This window comes from Peromyscus californicus, unplaced genomic scaffold (genome assembly GCF_007827085.1).
Source record: "Peromyscus californicus insignis strain IS unplaced genomic scaffold, ASM782708v3 Scaffold_15__1_contigs__length_86483966, whole genome shotgun sequence".
NCBI lineage: Eukaryota > Metazoa > Chordata > Mammalia > Rodentia > Cricetidae > Peromyscus > Peromyscus californicus.
Window position 1 is genome coordinate 12,191,709 of NW_026294447.1, and position 23,694 is coordinate 12,215,402.

The following is a 23,694-nucleotide window of genomic DNA, read 5'->3' on the forward strand; positions in this document are numbered from 1 at the left end:
TTTCCTGTTTATTTGTTTTGTCCTGATTTGTTTGTTTTTATTTTATCTTATTTTATTATTATTAATTTTTACATGTTCATTTGCACTCTAATGGGAGAAAGAAAGAAAAAATCTGGATTTGGGTGGTTAGAGATGTAGGGAGGAACTGGGAGAGATTGGGAGGTGGGAAAACCATAATCAGACTACATTGATGAGGTAAATGAAGAGAGTGAGAAACTTAAATTCATTTGTTTTATTAGTAAAATGTGTCATGCTGTTATTCTTTTGTTATTTAAGGGAAAAATGCTTACCTTGTAGATGAACACAAAACTGAATTTTACAAGTGAGTTAGAAACCATTAATTTTTTTGATGTTTTATGTTATATAAGACCTAGGTTGAATAATGGTGAATCAAAATAGAATTGCATTATTGTTTGGAGGCCAAGGAAAGTTCTAGGGAATAATTTTAAAATATACACAGAACTCCCCTAACTCCTTATGAAAGGAAGGTAATTCATGACCCAGTCTGTTTCATGATAGTAATTTGCCAGCACACAAAGCAAACCTTAGAAGATTTTTTTTTTTTACAGGATGAATGTGAACACATTTTGAGAAAAAAGTTTAAAATGTTCAGTAAAAGCACTTAATTTTTGAAGAAACAACCTTAAGGAACCAGTTATTTAGCTACTTGATGCCTGAAAAAATAATCCTTGTCTAATAGATATTTTCCCAAATTAAAAATATGTTTAGCACAAAGGTCCTAAAAATACAGTGCATCAATCATAGTAGTCATATCTGTTTTCCTTTAATGGCTATTGATAATGCAACAATATCATACTTTTAGAATAACAGCTGTTCAGGATATTTGCATTACTGGTGAATTGACTTGTCTTTGGGAAATATGTATTCACAAGCCTGAAGTAAACAATTGGTCATTCATTGTGACATATTTAACATACATATATGAAAACAAATGAAACCACAATAAACTTCCACCGTGTTGATATGTTTTAGTGGAAGGATGAACTACAGAGTAGAGAAATGGAAATGTTAATGGCACTGCACAATGATGAATGATGTTGCAAAGGGAACTTTTCAGAAATGACCAGAACTAAGTAAATATTTACAGAGGAAATAAAAATCAGACACAGACTTGAGTGCTTAGCCTGGGAGAGTGCAGCAGGCATTCCAGGAAGGGCTGGCAAAGTTAAAGGTGTGGAATAATCACCATCTTTTCACGAGTCCAATCTTGGGCTTGCTCTCCATATGTGATTAATGAGCACTTGACACTTTCTGGTTGGATTTATCTGTAGCATACAGTAAATCAAGTCAATGTAGTTACCCAAATAATGCCTTTGTAGAAGGAAAAATGAGGACATTTGCCTCCACGCTCTCAGTTGATCTTAAAGACCACATTTGATCATTCAAACTTTAGTGTACATTAAATGTATAGTTGATTAAATCAACACATCTAGGAGACCCACTTCATGACAGCCTGGGCCTTCTGTCTTCATGCTAAAACTCGAATTTTATACACACTTGACTATAAGGATTTGCATGGGAGAAGAGATGGGTTAGATGTGTGTGTGTGTGTGGCTTTTACGGTTATGTATGGAGCGGTCATCAAGCAGCATTTCTGAGGCCTCTGCTTGTTGCAGTTTTCTAATGTTGTCACTGAGTCTCAAACATTCAGAATCGAGCCACCACTGGCCATTGCTAACAGTAGTCTTTTCAGTGTCCCCGTATGAACAGGGAGCGCTATTTAAAGTATGTAACTCAGGAGTTCCAAAATACTTTCGCCTATTTTTAACTTTTCTGCTTGTTTTCTAGAAGAAACTGAGATACTCATCTTAGGTGCTGCTGACTTAGCGTTGCTTATTCCTCTCATTTCTCATTTCTATTAAGTTCTTGGTTCATTTATTTTACTTTGGCCCCAACATATTGCTTAGGGTATTTTCTCTTCTTCCTTTTATTGATTCTAAAACATATTTCCAAGGTCTGAGCTTCCTATTTCCTTTATTTCAGTGAGTTCATACTGTACATGCAATGACAAGTGGCAGAAGGAAAGAGGTCAGTGGAAAAGATTTTCTTTATTGCTTATCTTAGTGTGAGTATGTGTATTTATGAATGTGTCCTTATTTTTTTGTGTGTATATATATGCATGTGTAGGATATGTCAGGGAAGTCTTTGTCATTCACCAAAAAAAATTTTTTTAGACAAAATTTCCCAATGAATTCATTGAAGCTCACTGATTTAGTTTTTCTGAATGGCCTGGTCAACTCCAGGGAACCATCTGTCTCTACTTCACCCTCGTCACCATTGCTTATATTCCAAACGAGCATTGTCATGTCCAGAATTTTCATAGATGTTGGGAATCTAAAATTCACCCAGCCTCCTGGAAAATAATTGTTATGAAAGTAACTAGTTTTAAGATATGAATGCTCTATAGGTTCATATTAGCAACCCTTAGATGTTTACATTTTCAAAGGGGAACTTGCTTCCTAAAGTTCTAATACAGGCACAAGAGCTCTTAGAAGTAATGACCAACTTCTCACCATCACAATGAGGAGACAGATGGGGAACACTTAAAATATCTCCATATTCTCTTGATATTCCTCATAGCCCTCAACATGTCACTGATGTAACCCCAGAGGTGGCATGGTGAACTACTTATACTATCTCAGTGTTTCTTCTTCACAAAATACTACAGATGCTCTTGCCACCATAGACATGGCCAACGTTAATCCCTCTATGCATGTCTGTCAGTCATAATAGATATTCAATGTGATCTTACATGGGGGTTTATTATCAAATAACTTACAACATCCTGTCATTGACCTAGGTTTTCCATACTTCTTCATCTCCTGATGGTTTCTTCTTTATTCTTTTAAGTATCTTTACTCTTTCCAGTAATCAGAAAAAGTCTCCTTTATATTTAAGCCCTTTGCAGAAGGTTCCTCTTATCTTCCTTCCCTAATTAAAACATGGCTTCCTTGAAGAAACTTTCCAAATGTCCTCTCGATAATGATGTTTTTTTTCTCTTTTACATCACCCACATTTCTGTACTTAAGACAACTATCTTTTCTGATGATTCATGCCTCTTTCAGACTTACTTCCTATTATCAAGATTTTGAATTCTTCTGAAGTTTATTGATGAGTCATTCTGGACTAAAGCTTATTGAAGTCATCTAGCCAACTCCCAGGCATCTTCTTTACTCATTTGTTGACATACTCACTATTGTCACAGCTATTGATTTCAATATTCATATTCACGAATTCAATATTCATATTGAGTAACATTACTTTATTCTTGTTGATCATAGCTCTCCCTCCACAGTGTTCACCTCTTCAGTTCAGTTCACCTTTGTACGTAACACGTCTTTTTCTTCATTTTCTCTAGTAGAGCATAAGACCCTCTGATATATTAAATAAACTGATCATAACATCATTTCACCCAGTTTGAAATGTTTCTGTGTATAATATATGGGAATCAAGGAGCATGTGGAACAACTTTGGGAAGTTGGTTTTCTCATTCCATCATGGGGTCCAGGGAATAAACTTTGGTTATCAGGCTTGCATGGTAAATAATTTTATCTGTGGAGCTATCTCAACAGTTCTCATAATTTTTCTGTCACCCTCATTTGCTTACCTTGATTCTTGTTAAAAATTTAGTGTGAGAATTTCAGACATGCATGTGATGCATTTTGATCAAACTCATCCCCCCTTCTCTTCTCTAACTCCTTCTGTAACTTCCCTACCACTTTTCCTTCCCAATTTTATGGATTCACTTATATATTCCTTTTTAAGTCCACTGAGCCCATTTACTGCTGCTTGAATATGCATGGGTGTTGGGTCATCCACTGGAGCATATGCAGCCTTTCAGGGGCCTTATAAGAAGAAAATAGATTCACCCTTCCCCAGCAGCCATTGATTTCCAGTAGCTTCTCAGCTATGGGTAGGATTTTATGTGCTCTTCCTCCATCCATCCTGGAAATTAGGTTGGCTTGACATTGTGTAAGTCTTGTGCATGCAGTCACAGCCGCTGTGTGATGCTGTAATGTCTGAAAAGCATTTTTCTTTTCATAGCACCCTTGGAATTTACATTCTGCAGTTGGTCTTGATTTCCCTTTCTTTGGCTCCTGTCACTGAATCTTCTATGGCAGGCAACCCCCAATTCCATCATACGCTACTCTCAGCTTGCTTTGCACATACACATGACTGCCCAAAACTGTATACCAGTATTTCATTTGTTTCTGAATAAGTGAGTATAGTCCAAGTTGCAACTTGGTTCTATTAACCTTGTTCTACTTCCTGTGGGGACATGCTCTCATTCTCCCACATGAGGTTTCATACTGTCTCATTTTTCAAACATCTATCTGTGTATTTCTCTTCTCTGTGAGCTAGTCAGAGGAATTGTTTTCCATTTCATGAAACCATTACACAAAAACAATTTCTAGTACCAAACCAACTGTCTACATGTATCTAGTGACAATGGAAGCTCTCATAGTAACTCTGAGTTTAGGACCTGGATGAAACTCTGGTTCCTTTCCTCTACCTGACATGGCATGATGCTCTCATAATAGGATGCTTATCTGGCAGATGCTGTCATCTGCTGGTTCTGTTTTGTTTTCCTTTAGACACAGTACAATCTCTTGTCATTATCAAACTGAAAATTTTGAAATTACTTTTTTAATATAATTTTTATTAAAAAAAGATTTTCTTTCCTTTTACATACCAATCCTTGTTCCTCCTCACTCCTCTTCTCCTGCTCCTCCACCTACCCCCCATCCCATCCCCATCCCCTCCTCATAGAGAGTAAGGCCTCCCTTGGGTAGTCAACACAGGAAGTTATACCATGTTGGGGCCAGACCTAGCCCCTCCCTCCTGCATCAAGGCTAAGTAAGGCATTGCACCTTAGGGAATGGGCTCTAAAAAGCCAGTTCGTGTACCTGGGATAAGTCCTGGTCCCATTGCCAGGGGACCCACAAACACATCAAGCCACACAGCTTTCATCCACATTCAGAGGGCCTAGTTTGGTCCCATGCAGGCTCCCCAGATTAATATCTTTGTCGTCCTTATTTTTCTAGCTCAGGTTAGAACACTGTGATAAATTCACATGAACTGAGTGTATGCAGAGTTGAGGGACTTAGTCCTGTTGAACTCAGATTTAGTATTCTAGTGAAAATTTTCTATCAAAATTCTACTTACTACTTGTTGAAGTCAGTCGGTGTTTTTTACACTGGCACTGAAAATCTGCCATGGTACATTTAAAAATATATGGATTATGCTGACCTGGCTGAACTGTGCATCATTTTTCTATGTGTCATGTTGATTTTCTTCATTCTTTTTTAAATTTAACTATAGAGAAACTATTTTCATAGTTAAATAGAAGCATCCATATTATTGCCACCCAGAATACATAACAGTCCACAATTTATCATGATATCATAGACTATTTGTTAAAAGAAAAAAGGGGTCATTGTCAAAAGAATAATATTCCCTAACCACTATCCCCAGTTGTGTTCTGTCTAATCCTCATCACATATTATATTTGGCTTACATTTATGTGTTTATATTCATGAATAAATATTCATGAACAACAATTTAATAGTAGATGCATGTATAGTATGAACAAACTAATAAATGTATAACACTTGGTTTTACACATTTCTTGAAGTGTGGCACTATTTTTTTGTCCTCCTTAGAAGTATTTTTAGGCATCTCCCTTTATCAGTTGCACAGCCAAGTACACATCCAGCAATGCCTGTAGTCTCCTATCTTCACATGTATTTTTTTAAAACTCTTTGTTCTCCAAATATATGTGAATAAAGGAGTGAATAGTGGAATGGTTGTCTAAGAAACATGCAATGTTTCAAGTTCAGTAGGTGGCTCATTATCTAAGTGATGTGCTATGCTGCTCATTCTTCATTCCTTTATTACACATGGCACTAGTAGAACGTAATAAAGGGCTTTTAGCTCCTTGAAGTGCTCCCATAACCTACAGGAGTATCATTTGTCTTGGTGGCAGTTAGCAAAGGAGCAAAGAACAATTTGTCTTTTTTTCCCTCATATTTCCACTTAAATGTGGAGAGATAAAAAGCAAGAGACAGCTTGTACTAATTAGGAGGAGAAAATTTAAGAGAATATTGCTCTTGGCAGTGTTCAAAATACCAAGGTCAAACATGTAACTTTTGTAATTCTGTGCTTCTCTGTAAAAGAGCATAATGGGGAAGAAAATTTCATGGGGGCACTTTTAAAATTTTTCATAGCAAGGGCTTGCTAGCAGAGTCAAGGGGTTGCATATCCATTTCCTAAATGGTCATTTGGAAACCATAAGATCCTATTTATTCATTAAACTTAGGCTTTAAGTATTAAGCCTGAAAGATGAATATATCTGGATAGACTGCTTTCTTAGGTACAGTTCAGTTGCTGTTTTGTAGAAGTGGCATGAATAGTCGTTTCTGAGGACATCCAAGGACTGCTTGTCCATCAACACCCACCCTTTGTATGTCACATGAATTGACAATGTCATGGGTTGTTGAGTGACTTTTGAATCATTGGTATAGAGGAGCCAGTCAACCGTTATCTAGTTCCTTGCCTCCACAGAAATCAATTTGTGCTTTCTTTTCATTATTTACAGGCAGATTAAAAAAGAAAATGTGTTTAGTTAGTAAGAATTCAGTGTTTCTTAACATGTTTAATAAGAATTCAGTATTTCTTATTTTGTTAATCTTAAAGCCTGGTTATGTGCATACAATTGTTCAGCAATGCTATTCACTTCTTAGGAATGAATTGGCTAATTTCTTGAAATGCACTGTAAGATTAGTAACTTAAACTACAAAAATAACTTTAATTAACTGAAGCTGAATTCTCCTGTCACAATAAAAGATTCAAATACATTTGGAATATAATTTCCACTGTACATTTTCATTGAATATCTAATTTATACAATTTGATAACCCACAATGCATCTCTTTGGATCTCACTTTGAATTGTCTAAGTTCCTGCAGAGATCATTAAGTCTTTAGTAGAATTAAACACAAGTTCGCATTTACCTCTAAACCGTTAATGAAACATTTTGGTCCTCTTTGCTCAAAGAAAGGTTTTATTCAATTGTGTTACTCTTTAATTTTGCTATTTGACATGGCAAAATAATTGCAACATGCTTCAGCACAGTCATAGTTCAGCAGAACGTATCCTTTTATCTCAAGTATAGTTTAGTATGTATCTTAACAAAATAGAACTAGTATGTAATAACACTGACAAAAAAAGAGAAATTAATTCCTTGAAAGATATTTACTGTTCTTTAGTAATGAGTTTTATTGTTTTACTGTGTTTAAGATCCATGAGGACAATGGTCATTTCCTGGTTGTTCATTACAATGTACTTATGTCTGTGCACAGTATCTGAAGTACATGTTCATTAAACATTTGAACAGAAGATGATATTTCCATGCATTTTCACTCTGTCTGAATTAAAAGTACATAAATGTAAAATAGAAATCACCATCTCTGCGGTTGTGTGGTCCATAAAATACTGTCTTTTATACTAACCTAGAGCATCAATCTTATCACTTAATGGAATACTTTATGCTTTTTATAATTCTGTTTAAATACCAACTGAGAGTGAGAAAATATTTCTTTAACTTTGGGATCAAATGGATCCATTAGATAGATGCCATTCTTTTCTCTTTCTTAATTGGAAATCTCAGGTAAAAGTTCTTTGAGTAATTTAACAATTAAAAGTGGTGTCACAAATGATAGCTAGTGCTTTGCTTCACCTGTACCTTGTACTTGGACTATTCTATTTGAGATACATTGGGATTTGCCTGTCCCTTTCCTTCTGGCTTTTAGGTCCTGAAATCTTTGTATCTGATGTGTTGTCTAACAGACCTGTCATTTGGTTTTTTCTTTAGGGCAAGAACTTTTGAGAATGCCACAGACTCTAGCTTTACATGCTATATTTAGAAGATAATTTGCTGCACCTTCATGGATCGATTTTGCCATCTAAGTCACTTTGTGAGAGATAATTGACATTCTTTGTGCTATGACAACTGTATGTGATGGATTAGTTCTAGTGGTTGACACTGGTTAGCTTCCCATCAGTCACAGAATTTCACAAGCAGCCAGATTCAAATCCTATGCAAGATACATGACATTTTCAGGAAAGCAGACAGAATGAACCTCAAAAAAGAGCAAACATTCTCCCTGCAGAAATCTTCAATTTCCCAAAGTCATGAAAAAGGTGAAAACTCAGTAAACTATTAGTAGAACAGTTTCTAAGAGTCAGCACAGGTTATAATGGAAAATTTCCAGGCTGTGACTCTAGCTAGATACTATGACACTTTATATTGAAGCAGTCAAGCTTTAAAATAATATACTTTGAATCATTTTATAGAATGATAAAGGATACGAATTTGCCTATGAGAAGTCAGAAATCATATCAGAAGTTTGCAATGAATAGTAAACATAGTTTATGTTTAAAGTACTACATGATGACAATATATCTGACAATTTAGTAATTGATTCCTGAAGATTATAGGAATTTTGAAAGAAGTAATCTCAGAATGATAAATGACCGAAGACATAGCCATAAGAATTACGCGTTTTACCTGTGAGCCATCTTACCTTGGACACCTTTTCTCTGTCCTCTCCTTTTCCCCAACATGTCACCATCTGCAAACTCACCGGGGTAGCTCCAGATCTGTAGTTTTAGGAAACATCATTGCCAGTTAAACAGGTCCTCTACCAGCTTTATTTGCCATAGCACAAGTCATGCAGTTACTATACTGGCCTGTTATCACATCAGATGCACCACCAAAGAAGCAAGTCTGCATGTCCGGGTAACACTGCAAAATAAAACAGCTATGGCCAAGAGTTATATATGCCAGCAACCACGGTCATATGTAAGTGTTCTCTAATGAGAACTACTTAGCTGAATCCCAGACAGAGATTTTAAGAGAACAATCATAAACTTGATTTACAAATTCAAGCAATTTAAGGAAGACACAACAGAACAAATATTTCATTGAACTCCAATCGGACAATACATGCTTGAGTAATGTCCAAGAAAATACAAATACATGACTAAAAGAAATGAGATAACTCAGGATTTGAAAATTGAAGTAAATTGAGAAAGAGACGTTGAGGAAAACACAAGCTAAAGTGTAGATGGAATTAAAAATGTCAATGTCCTATTTAGAAAACTCAGGGGAGCCAGGTGGTCATGGTGTACACCTTTAATCCCAGCACTCAGGAGGCAGAGACAGGCAGATCTTTGTGAATTCAAGACCAGCCTGCTCTACAGAGTGAGATCCAGGACAGGCACCAAAACTATATAGAGAAACCCTGTCTCCAAAAACCAAAGAGAGAGAGAGAGAGAGAGAGAGAGAGAGAGAGAGAGAGAGAGAGAGAGAGAGAGAGAGAGAGAAAAGAAAACTCATGGGAAATTCTTACACACAGAATGACTCAAACAAGAGAATTCTCGATCAGTGGCACAGATCAGAACTTTAACAAAATCAGAGAATAAAACTTTCCCAAATTAAGGAAAGACATAACCACTTAGATGAGAGAAGCACACAGAACCCAGCTATATAAGACCAGAAAAGAAATACTCCAGTGTACATAATAGCTAATAGTCTAAATATGCTGAACAAAGAGAAAATTGAAATCTGCAGGAGAAAAGAATATAAGTTACTTATAAAGAAATCCTTATCAGAATAACATCTGATTTTTTTCAAAGGAAGCTGAAATCTAGAAAAGCCTGGAGGAATATACTCCAAGTCCTAAAAGAGCACAACTACAAACCTATATTACTGTACCCAGAAAAACTATCTGCCATAATTGAAGAAGAAAGAAAAACTTTCTATGATTAAAAAAAAACAGTAACCCCAATCAGAATACTGGAAGCAATACTTTAAAATTAAGAGAGGAATCAGCACAGGCAAGAGGAAGAAAACACAGCTATAATTTAATAAAATGCAAAGTACAATTAAGAATACAAGCAAGTTAAATGACAGCAAAATGAATGTAATATCCACACATTTTTCAATCAAAACAGGCCTGCTTGAATGGATTAAGAAACAAAATCCATCTTTCTGTCATCTACAAGAAACTCATCTTAGCTTAAAGACAGGTACCTCCTTGAAGTGAAAGAATGGAGAAAAGGTATCCTAGCAAGAGGGATCAGGAAACAAACAGGTATTGTCATCTTATTATCTGACAAAGTGGGCTTGAAGCTGAAGTGAAAGGCCCGTCAGCTAGTAATAACCGGGCTGCCTTTGTTTCTGTTCCTTGACCTCAACAAGTCTCTCACCAACTATTAAAAGTGTGCCCTTCTAAACTTTAAATTGTTTCCCAAGATTTTCTACATCAAAGCCATTCATAAAGACAACTTAACCTAACTTTACTAAAAATCTATATCTCTAAATTTTTTTCTAAGGGTGGTGATTGAATCATTAATCTGCTCCAGCAGCAATGCTTTGAAAAAGTCAATCACTATTGTTGTAAGTATCAGTGACACTGCCCAGTGAGGGGCTAAAGACCCCTTAGAGTTTTCATACAACTCATAGATTAGGAGGGACACGGTGACTGAGAGGGTAATAAGCAGAGCTGTGCTCAATAACAATATGAGGTCCGCAGAACACATAGTCCACAGCACACATAGTCCTCAGAGTCCTGCCTCTCCGAGGCTCACCAAGCAAGTTTATGTTGACTGCCAGGCCACATTCTATGAGTTCCAAAGCCATTTGCTGTTCCTTTCCCATGGTTCCAACACAGAGTCAAGGAAACAAATGTTATAATGAACAAACAAACAAACAAAACCAAAAATCAAGCTAAGGGTCTGAAAGAAGAGTTTTCAACAGAAGAAATGTAAACTGCTAAGAAACACCCAAAACATTGTTTACCTTATCAGTTAGGGAAACACAAATTCAAACTGAAAGACCCTAACCCTTCAAGCTTACATCCCCAAGCCCCAGGAAATAAGGAACTAAAAAGAAAACTAGTTCCAAGGGCTACCTGACTCAGCCACTACTCAATCACCCCTGTAACAATATAACAATGTAAAAAGATTTCTGTTAAGAGATGTGCTCAACTGTGACTGGGATAGTTGCAGGTGTTCCAGGAAGGACCACTTTGACCTGTGTGTAAACTCCACTCCCGCCCTGATACCCCCCTTGAGGTTTCAGGAAGAATGTACATGCGGACGTGACTATACCCACTTTGTGATCACCCTGTGATCAGGCCATGAAATTGTATGGGAATTGTAATCTTGTGGGTTTTGTGGGTTTTTCCTTTAAAAGCCCTTATGGGGCTGCAGTAAGATGCAACTCTTGCTCTTGGGAGCAGAGAAGCCCTTCTGTACAGAAGCCAATAAGTTCCTCGTGCTGTTGCATCAACTGGACTGGAGTCTGGGTTCTTGGGGCTCCCACTTGAGACCCTAAACCTTTGGGGTCCAAAACAAACAACTTTGACATTCTGTCTCACTCCAGTCAAAATGGCAAAATGGCAAAGATCAACAGTACAAATGACAGCAAATACTGGATAGTTTGTGGCAAAAAAAGAGTCCTCACTCACGGTTGGTGGGCATTCAAACTGGAGCAGTCATTATGGAAGTAAGTATGGTGAATCTTCAACAAACTCCCTGGCATGCCCAAACTCCTCAGCATCCTACTCTCAGGTAGCTTGTTCAGCGATGCTCATTGCTGTCTTATTTAAAACAGCTGGGAAATGGAAACAACCTAACTGTGCTTCCACATGTGAGTGGATAGAGACAATGTGCACATCTATGCAATGGTATACAATTAAGCTGTTGAGAAAAAGCAAATTAGGAAATTTGCAGGTAAATGGAACTAGGAAAGATTATATTGTAGCTAGAGTTTTCCTGCCTGGCCCACAGTCAGGACAAATCTCTGACACCCGCCAGTCCCACAGCCACTCAAACCCGACCAAGTAAACACAGAGACTTATATTGCTTACAAACTGTATGGCCATGGCAGGCTTCTTGCTAACTGTTCTTACAGCTTAAATTAATCCATTTCCATTAATCTATACCTTGCCACATGGCTCATGGCTTACTGGCATCTTTACATGCTGTTTCTCATCATGGCAGCTGGCAGTGTCTCTCTGACCTAGCCTTCCACTTCCCAGCTCTATTCTCCTCCTTGTCCCGCCTACACTTCCTGCCTGGTCACGGGCCAATCAGTGATTTATTTATTGACCAATCAGCAACACATTTGACATACAGATCATCCCATAGCATTATATTGAGAGAGGTAACCCAGACATAGAAACACAAACCTCACATGTTTCCTCTCATCTGTGGTTTGCTCCAAATCTTTAGATGTAAGTTTAGAATATGGAGTTTCACAGAAGCAAGGAAAGTATAGAACAACCTTTGCAGGGAAGTGGGAGGAGACTTGATTGGGAAATAGCAAGATGTATGTGACAAGGAGTGGGAAATAGAAAAATAGGTGGGGGATCCAACTGTGCAGAGAGAGGAAAGTGAGTAATGCAGAAGGAGAAGAAGGGGGATACAAGTAACACGAAAGTTATTTGATAAAGACTCAAGGAATTTTATTATTTTACATTTATCTAAAACAATACACAATATGTATAAGTGTGTGCATATGCATGTGCGCACACACACACACACACACACACACACACACACACACACACACATACACACAGAAAAATTTTGCTGCTTGGTCTGATAATTGCCCACACACCAAGAACCACAGACTAAGAAAACACTCAGTACCAGATACTAGAAATCTCCTTTCAAATAGCTGGTCAGAATTGCTCAAGTGACTCACCATATAACACAGTCTATTGCTGTTGCCCTTATTGCCTCGGAGGTTGAAGGTAAACCCCTATCACTAAAGACATTACTTATAGAAGACCCAGGACTTAGACTTTTAGACTTTCAGGTCTAACCTGAAACTTTCCCTCCTATGATCTATCTAGCTTCTGTGGTAGCAGGAAATGCTATGCAAGCTGCCGAGGCAGGGAAACAATTCTTAGTCCTCCCCAGCTGAAACACCTGTGAAACACAACAATAGCCAGCATGATAAGATATCTGTAAATGTGGAATAAGTGACATTCACATGTTGGTGGCAAACAACTGCTCTCTAATTGAACCTAAGACTCACTCAAAACAGGAGCCAATTCATGCCTGGTACTAGAAACACAGGCAACTTCTGGGAATAATCAGGTCATGGATCTTAATAGAGAATGAACTGTAACCACTGTGCAAGACCCAACTAATTTCTAATTACAATCTAAATCTTGTTCTTCTATCCACAGATAAGTAGCTATCATTCCTCATCAGAAAAGCTTCTCTCTAGAGAAAACAGAGACCTTAACAGAAACCCATACCTGTAAATAATACAGAGGTTAAGGGATTGTAGGGAGCCCAGCCCCAATGGATATACCTACAGCACAGTTCTTGCATCTATGACTTAGGGAATATCGAGGAAAAGACAGGTAGAAAGACTTCAAGAGCCAGAATGTCATGATGTCCACTGTGAAATAGCCTCTTCCAAAAATGGATGCATAAATAAGACCCAAATAATGGCAATGTTGATAGCCACGCTAATGCAGAAGAGGGACCATCTCATAGGGTTCTACTCCTAGGCATAGAACTATAGGGAAAAAAATGAGAATTAACCCTCTCCTAAGGATGAAGCCCCTGATTTGTTATCCAACAAAATGGGGTTACCCCTGAAGCCATATACACATGAACAACAAAAATGGATTCAGTAGTTGTATTTATATATTATGAGTACATACATACATACATATATATGTAGCAATGATAAGATAACAATTGCATATCTCACTGAACACAGAAAAGTAGACCTGTTGACTAATTAGAGCTTTCTCTCCTGGTGACTAGTGTTCATGATACTGGAAAGTACTCTGTGTGCTACCAGAGGAGACAGTTTATCCACCAACTTTTCTCCAATGGAGTCTTACTGGGTGTATTAATCAGACTTAAGAGTATGAACCATGCTCGGCAGTAGATGGCCAACATAAAGTGAACTCAATGGTATTTTTGTAGACTTTCTATTTCTTATTGCTTTGATTTGGGAAGTTTGTCTTACTGGCTCTTTGCTTGCATATTATAATTTCTGATTTTGCATTTTTATGGGTTTTGTTCTTGTCATTTTTTTTAATTCAACAATAATATGGAAAGGAAGATTTGTGGGAATGAGTTCTAAGTATGTAAAGAAATAATAGCGGTAAAAATAGAGATTGTTATGTATCTGCAAAACTGATATGCATTTACCTCAGTAAAGCATAGAGAGTGAGTTTTCAGTTATGACACACAGTCTTGGGTGACCTAGAAGTAGGATCTAGAATGAAAATTTAGACCTATCTTTCTCTACCTACTTTCAGGTTTCTCATCCAGAGAGTTAGACAGATTCCTGTATCCTTCACAAGCTCAATACAACCTACAATATTCAGCTTACACCAGGTGTGAGAGAATTAGTCTTCAGAATGATCATTTGTTTATTCAGATTTTAAAATATCTTTTTTATTATTTCATACATGCAAATATGTCTTTATCATGTGTTCTATCAGCTTTCCCTTCATGGCCTCCAGAACTTTCCATCATGTTTCTCTCTACCCTCCATGTTGACTGACCTTGTTGGCTTAATCTTGTGCAGATAACCATGATTGCAATGAGCTCATGAGTACAATGGCAATGACATGTCCAGAAGATTGCTTATTGCAGTTTTAGAGACAGAGTCTTACTAATGTGGCTCAGATGGGTCTGGCTATCATAGCATTCTTCCTTACTAAGTTTCCTGAGTTCTCAGATGACAGACATGAGCCACCATGCCCACATAAACTTTAGATTTCTTCACTCTTTCTTCCACAACCTGGAAATTATTATGTGGAAAGTCAAGTGCATATATTCCATGTACAAATGGAGTATGTGGTAAATTAGAAATTTAAAGGAGAGAAATAGGGTTTGACGCCTTCAGTGATTCTCTGCCTGTGACAGTTAATTTTGATTGTCAAATTGATTTGATTGAGAAGTATTTAGGAGATGAATGAAACAAAATTCTGTATTCTGAACTCCTACCAGCAACTCTCCATGTGACTTCCAAACCTCAGCCTCAGATTATGGTCACATAATTTGTTGCTCTTATTCTTAGGCTTCCAGCATCTGGAGTTATATATCTCATGGGTTTGTTGGCACTCTAGCCTTAAGATCATTGTTGAACTCTCTAGTTCCCATAGCCATTCACATAAACCAATCTAGTAAATGTGTTTTTATAGATGGGTATACACATAATTCTAACAATACACATTTATTTTTGTCCATTAATTCTGTTCTCTAGATTATCCTGATTAATACACTTCTTTAATTTGGGATAACAACTGAAGAAATCACCAGTTGCTAAGGTGAGTCTACAGGAAAGTCTCACGTTGGACATGATTGTGAAGGGTCAAATGAGAATAGAGTCAGAAGATTACAAGAAAACATTCAATGCTGGGTAATATAGAGATTTTTTTCAGGATATTTGAAATGAGTCTTTTCAAGTTAGACTGCTTTCTATTATATCTTGATGTTCTTGTAGGTCATTTTAAAAATTAAGTTTAAAAATACATGACTAATTTTAGATGTAGTATTTTTTATTTGCTAGCATATTTTTGCTTGAACTCAAGCAGTAAAAGTAACCATTGTAAACTAAAATGGAATGAGTAAAATTTATGGTATTAGAATATTTGTTTCTTCTTATTTATTATTTACCTACTTACTGTGTGTGTGTGTCCGTGTGTGTGTGCACATGCATTTGTGCCACAGTGCACATATGGAGGTCAGAGACAGCTTTCAGGAATCAGTTCTCGATTCTTCTCTTTTGAGCCCCATACACTGAATTTAGGTGTCAGACTTGTCGTCAAGCGACTTTACTTACTGACCGTTCTGCTGGTCCAGGACTTTTAATCTGTCTTATCACTGTAATTAACATGGTTTTATTTTCTTTAGATTCCCAATGCATCCGTTCAATAGGAACAAGACAAGTTATATTTCCACTGTTGTAGTTTAAAGCGCTTAGAAATATGTATTAAATTCCAGAGATAGGATATATTACTAGTCTTATTTGTTTTTCTATCTTCTATACACCTTTCTAATGAACTTCCAAAATCCAGCCCCAGTGTGTGTCTGTGTGTGTGTGTGTTTCTCGATGTCCAGTGCATTTTCACTATTGGTATCAGAGTTGAATTTTCTCAGTTTGGGGATCCTATCTTCCACAATTATGGGACCTTTGTATCCATTTATCATTTTTATTTTATGCAGATAAATAATACGTATTTTTTGTGGCAATATTTTTTCTGTGTACCCAAATAGAGCTTATCTGAGGATCAGTGGAAAAAGCCAGCCACTATAGTAAACATAGAAGTCAGGCAATGGTGGCACATGCCTTTAGTCCTAGCATTCAGGAGGCAGAGATCCATCCAAATCTCTGTGAGTTGAGGGCCACACTGAGAACAGAGCCAGCACTAACCATGGAGGTCTGGAGGTCTGTACAGACAGACAGGAAGTGACAGAGCCAGGCAGAAAGAGGAAGTGAGGCAGCTGGGCAGAGAGAGGGACTGAGAAGGCAGGGATAGAAAGGCATATAGGCATCGGTATACAGGAAGTAGCTGTCTTTGGAGGCTGAGGAGTCGGTAAGGTGAGGTTGACTGTGGCTTGTCCTATTCCTCTGTACTCTTGGTCTTCACCCCAATGTCTGGCTCCGAGTTTTTTTTTTATTAATAAGACTCTTTAGCAATTCATTTTACAGAAATCATCACCACTTTAGTATACATAAGTCTCATTTGAAAGCTAAGTTCTGATAGTTGGACAGTTGAGTCTGGTCAGATGTCCCTGAGTAGTGGGCTCAGCGTGATGGCCCTTCTGTCTTTAGCCCCTCCGACCTGCCTGTGCTCTAAATGGAGCATTCAGCTACTGATACTCTTCCTCTTTTCTAACCTTTGTCCATTGTGGGGAGTCCTTCAAAATGAGCAAAATGTCCAGTGTTCCAAAGAGGAAATAATGAGTCCAAAATGTATCCATCAAATATAATGTAGCTGCCTGGCAAGCTACAGGATATTGAAAAAGAATAATTCCCTACTGTGCTCTCTTGTTTGAGAGAAGAGAGCTAACACCTTTTAGTCTTTTCTCCATGGGAGCTTATTTCCTTTTTCTCCATCCACAGTATTTTTAAGATCCATATCATCACAGAAAGCAAAGGAGAAGAAAAAAAAAATCAAGTGTGAAATGCAATCATGAGTTGCGTCTTGAAATCTTTACTACTGAGAGGCTGACAAGGCAGTGGGTCTGTGTCCTCTTATCTAGGCTCAATTTCAAAGGGTGACTGTGTGTGCCTGAGAGTTTTGTTACAAACAAGAGAATCTTGCCCATCATTTTCAGCATCAAAACTGCAGACCTTTCTGTAATATCAATAATAGATGAATGAGAGGCAGTTTATAAAAAGTAATTGGCAGATTGAGCTGAGCCTGAATAGAGTAGCTTGTAAGCTTGTATAGCCTTGAAATTTATGAGTCTTCCCTCTTGTGTTGGGGGGCAGGAAAACATGGGCCATGATTAAATGTTATGAACTAAACAGGTGAATTACATGTCTTAAATAACCATTCTTTTGCCCGTATTATTCATATTAGTGAATTGAAACTAATCTTAACCTGGAAACCAATTGTGATTTCTCTCACCCCCAATATTCAGATCTTACCATGAGAAACTAGTTCATTATAGGTTATGAAATAGGTGTATAATCACACTATTAATTCATGGAGAAATTTATTTTACATTCTTTTGTAGACATATATTGTTTACTGTTTATTAAGGACAAAAGCAAATTCACACACTAGTAAGATGGATGTTCTTGTTCTTACATGAAGAACTGAGTCTTAGCTGAATCTCTGATAAGGCAACATGTATAGCATTTTTAGTATTTCTTTGGAGTTGTTCAGTGCTTTGACTTTATAATCATCAATGCTGAGAATGCTGTTTTGTATAAGTGTACAGTAAAAGCGGCATGTACATGCTTACATATATTCCAGAAATTGCTGGAAATTCTGTCCTACTCTCAAGTAAAACTCATTTAATAATTTTTAAAAGAAACTCAATTTGATAATTTAAATATCAATTCTTAAAATCAAGCACTCTAACATAATATCCAAAGACACACTACATGGACAATGACACTTGGAAGTATATGTTGCTCCCATGTAGAGATGTCCAGGGATGACTACTTGGGATTGGGCAAACTATGCAAGAACTTTTCTATGGAAGAAATCGATTATCCCTTTCTCAGGAGCCATTTACCATCTTTGGCTCTTCATCTAGAGCTGGGAACTTGTGGAACATTCCTATCCACATCAGCATGTCAACTAGTGTTGCCACTGTGCCGAGCTATGAAGCCTATCAACCACAACAAAGTTCAGGATGCCAATGGTACAATAGTGGCACTTTATATTGGGAACAAATGACATATGTCTAATTGGACTTAAGGCCCACTTAATGTGAGGGAATTCCTGCCTGGTACTATATACCTAACCAAATACTAGTGGAGAGATTTGGACCCTAGAGGAGAACTTACTACTGCCATTTTCCTGAACTAATACAATTTTGAACTGTATTCTAAATAGTTATTCTTATATATGCAGATAAGTGTGATTCTCACCCTTTATCAGAGAATCTCACTTTTGCAACAGATGGAGACAATTGCACAGATCCACGACTGGCCACAATGCAGCTGTTAAGTAATTATTGGATGCCCAGCCCCAATTCATACGTCTGCAGTGCGACGTCTACACTCAAGGCTCAGGGAAAATTACAGAAGAAGAGGTGGAAATATCGTATAGGTTAAACAACTATGACATCTGTTGCCAGATAGTGTCCACTGAGCATGGCAGGGAAAATGTACTCATGAAACAATGGGCTTGTCTGAATAAGATCAGAATAATGACAATGGCAGTTGACACAACAATTTGATTTTGAATTAATGATCATTTGTTGTGTACACTGAAACTGTTATTTGCCCAGTATTTTTCAACAGAGACAATCAGCTGACCAGATATAGGGTCACAATCTGCAGTTTAAGAAGATAGATTGTCACTGTGACATCAGCATATCTCACTGGAATTACGAAAACAAAAATGCCCAGAAAATGATCTTTCTCTTATCCCAGTTGCTTGAAAAGTTAAACTGGCAGGATCTTAGACTTGAGGTCAGCCTGAGAAACTTGGTGAGATCTTGTCTAAAATAAGAAAAAGAAACCAAAAAAATGTTTTCAGCTCAAGTTTTGATCCCTTCTAACTTGCTGTTTACACTGCAGGCTGAATACCCTTCTGAAAGGTAGAATTATTTATAACGCTCAGTGCTGTTTCTGTCTTCAAAGGCATAAGCTCCTTTCCGTTAGTTTACAATGCATCTTGTACATGTTCTCTGGTTATTTCCCCACTTGTATCTTTCACCAACCACTTCCCCACATCTTTCCAGAACTAAGTCTCAGATTTCCCTACCTCTCCCCCCACTTACTGATCCATACTCTCCTCTTTCTGTAGCCTGCTCTTGCCTTCCTGATTTCCTCCTATTTATCTTTCAGGTATCAATTTCATCCCATCCTTGGACATGATCCAGCTTTGATTCCCGTCATAACCCTCATTTTACATGGTTGTTTCTCTGTTGATATTTCACCAGAACAGAAGTTGCCAAGTGACCTTTACTTTACCTTTTGCTAAGTTATGCTCATATTACTATAATGTGATACTTGGTGAATAATAGGATGGATTTTCTTTCCTGCAGCCTCTGAGAATCAGGCCATGAATGGATCCCTGAAAAATGGATTCACCTCTGCTGTTCTACCTAGAAACTGAGAGAGTTATTGGCAAGGGGAAAGAGCCTGCGTGAATGTCTCAGCATACACCCTCACAGAGAAGTGCAGAGGGGGCTGGACACACAGAAAAGACTGAGCCTGCCAGTTTAGGAGCTATCTCCTCCTGGTATTTCTCTCAATGCTTTAAGTGAGGCACCCTCTGTGGGGTAGGAAATTGAATTGCAATTTGCTGAACACAAGAGATCTCTGTAGATTCATAATATAGAAGCAATTCAAAATGCTGGCATGGGCCTTACATTTTTAGGAATATCACAAGGATTTTGAACAAGCAAAACTGAAAATATAGAATATTGAAACATTTTCTTTCCTACATGAATTTATTTTGAAATCCTTTCCAATCCCTCCCTCCATCCCCGGAGCACACAGTTATTGTGAGCTTCTATATACAGAAAGAAGTTCTATATGCCAAGGGTCCAATGGTGATGAGGATCACTGTGCCCATGGAGCTCATGTTAAAAGAGAGGGTGACATGTTAGGCAGTAACCAGTTCTACAAAGATAGGTAAATCACATGAGGTTGTGAGAGTATACCACAGTTCACCAGAGTGAACTAAAAGATCAAAGAGATTCTCCCTGACTGTGGTTGTAGGACAGAGACTATAAAAAGAAGAGGTTGAGTCTTAACTCAATTTTCTTTAAATAAAAGCTTGAAAATATTTAGTAGTATGGAGATCCACTAGAACTGTCTGGGAAGATGGAGGGTATAGGTGAACAAGTGATTGGGTCATTTATGCTTATTGATTACCTCGTATCAATGTCCGGCTTCTTTCTTTCACTTGAGACAGTAATGACTTTCTTGAGATCCTTGAGAAACACATTCCTGGATCTTGAAACTTAAAAAAGACTGTCATATTTAAGTCTAAAACTGGGTGAAGAAAAAAATACCTAGTAGCAGTTTTTCTATAGTAAATGCTCTAAAGGAGGAAAGTCATGGACCTATAACAATAAAGAGGCTGTTCTGAAGTTTGGTCAAACTGATCTGATGGGAAGTTAAGAACATCTTCATCAAAGAAGGCAAGGATTGAAATGAGAGTTGAGAACAGATTCTCAGCAGACTCACTGTGAGATCACTTCAGAACAACAGGCTTGCACTTGGAGCAGCAGGTTGAAAACACCAGTAGGGCTCCAGGGAAATGACCAAAGAGGGGCTGGGTTGGAGGTGAGGCCTCTGAGTTTGGAAAAGGTGAGGCTAAGGAAAACCCCATGGAAGACAATTGCACCTTATTCTGAGAGTCTTGGGTTTAATCAACAGAATTCAAACAATGTACATTCCAAAGGAATTTTTGGGATATTGTGTTGAGAAATTAGTTCATGGTTTGGAGAGCAGAAGCAGAGGGAATATTATGGAAGCTATTTGGATAATCTTATCATGATATTTTATGTATAAGAAGTCATGTATACATTATTAAAGAATGAACATTATGATAAAAATAGAAGTGAAAAGACTGAAAATTATGGTTTGAATAAATAAGTAAATGATGGTATCACCAATAATTGCAAAATTCTGAGCAAAGGAACATGTTTGGAAGTTTGAGAGTGTTATAAAGACATCAATGCTGAATAAGTGTTTGTCAAGTGGTGTCTGGCCTAGGTAATTGCATATAAAGTACCCAATCATTTAACACTGGGGTTATGGGTTATAGCTTGATAAATGTGTGGCTGAGTATTTACACAAACCTATACTGTACACACTAATCATACCATTATTTTACAGTAAATTTTGTAAATAGAAGAAATGTACTCTGACATTTATGTGTGTGTAGGTGTGTATACATATATGTATACATAATAAATGTATAAACAAGGTATACATAATATGTACATATATATTAAATGCATATGCAATATTTATATATATATATATATATCAAATGCATAGACAAAGTAACCATGTCATTGTTGTCAGTATTAACATTATTAAATATTATATATTGTATATAATCATGTTATACTTTGATACAACAAACTGCTAAAGTTTGCTTAAATCAGTTCATCACAAACACAGGAAGAAAGCATTGTTAAACAGCTAAACCATCATTAGCTGACAGGAATCTTTCAGCTGTTGCTAATCTTATGGGATCATCATCATGGCTGGGATACCTTGTTGACTGAGATGTAGAGTGATGCATAACAATATTGCCCCGAAGCTCAAGGGAGATGCACAAGAGAGAAAGACGACTTGGGAGTCACTGGAGTGGAGCTGGTACTTAGAGCCTGTTTGCATGTTATCTAGAGTGTGAAGATGACAGGAGGCATGTCTCTCATATTTCTCATTTAAAAAGTCTCTACATACCAAATTAACCCAGTGCTCTTAAGATTACTGGAATTAATAATTACATTCTCGTTTAGTGGGACTTTACTTATGGTTGAAGTGGGCTGATTAAAAAATGAGAGGAGAAAGCATAGGTGTTGGCTTTTTTTTTTTTAAACAATATATTTGAGATTTTAAAAATAAAGCTATTAGTAACTGGAAAATACAGAATTTTGTTTGGCTTTCTAAATTTATTGAGATATAAAAATTTTAAAATATGTACAAACCCAGAATAGAAGACATGTTTCTTAATTTTACATTTACTGCCTTTACTAGGCCTTGACCTAGAAACTTCTGACTGCTGAGGATACTGTACATTAGTAGTACACATACATACATACATACATACATACATACATACATACATGTGAGAAACAAATGTCAGCTCACCCTGTTTATTTATGTGTTTTTAATCTCTTCTAGCATTAAATAAAGTAAAAGAGACTATGCATAAATGAAGAATGTCACCACATTAACTGGTAGCACTTTTTAATTCTTTATTAACTTTAATCAGTGGTGGCTGAAACTCAAGAGATTTCAAAATCAAACAAGGTCAGATGAGCTTCCAAACAGGACATCTCCAGTTGCCATCTGGTACTTTGTCTTAAGATACTCATTTATTTTTATGTTTTTTTTTTAATATGGAGAAGGCATCAAATGCAAGGTCAGATAGGGATAGTGAGGACACCCTGTGTGCTTGGCCTGGTTCTCAGTGCTAGGGTTATAGTTGCTTATAAAAATAGGTGAAAAGCACTTGCTTTTATGGCAGCATATAGAAGATTCATAAAATAAGTAAGCACAACTTATGCTGATTGATCATAAGTGCTATCGTTGAAGATAAAGCAAGCTTGTGGGAACAAAAGTTCCGGGTTGGAGATGCAGCTGCAAACACATGAAAACAGGATAATTAGAGAAGTGTGTCTGAAGGGACCTTTGAAGAAAGATGTGCAGGAAGAAACGGGATTGGCTATCTACTAATAAGAGTGGGAAGAAGCAGAGAGAGATGAAAAAATTTAGGCTAAAGTGTAGTTAATGTCTTTGAGGAACAACTTGGAAATCCTTGTGTCTAGAGATTAGACAGATAGGGACTTCTGAAACCAGAGAAGTAATAGGAGCAGAGTCACATTTCAGAAGAAATATTCATGAGGATGAAGAGATGCCTGTTCACAACCCCCTGAAACTCCAGTTCCAGGACATCCACCACCTTCTTCTGACTGCTGAGGATACTCTACATTAGTGGTACACATACATACATACATGAAGACAAAACCCTCATATGTGTAAAACACAAATAAAATACATATACATTAAAGTAGGTTGGGTGGCGGGGGGGACATGTGGGAGTGTTTAGAAGGAAGAAAGGGAAGGGGGAAGTGGTATAATTACATGTTAACCTCAAAAATAAAAAAATACAAAATTAATAAAAAAGTTTTTTTTAAAGGAATACTCTTCCTGCCATGCTTAAAAGAGAAAATGGGGCAAGCAGG

General features: G+C 37.2%; 1 long non-coding RNA gene across 1 annotated transcript in view; it reads left to right on the top strand.

The window, feature by feature from the left end:
- The window catches only part of LOC128110453 (uncharacterized), a 29,702-nt gene extending 6,330 nt beyond the window's left edge, over positions 1–23,372 (top strand). Inside the window, exons 2-3 of the long non-coding RNA XR_008218207.1 lie at positions 15,335–15,398; positions 19,607–23,372. This is a non-coding gene — a long non-coding RNA (uncharacterized LOC128110453). The remainder of the gene's footprint in view (positions 1–15,334; positions 15,399–19,606) is intronic.
- The last annotated feature ends 322 nt before the right edge of the window (positions 23,373–23,694 follow it).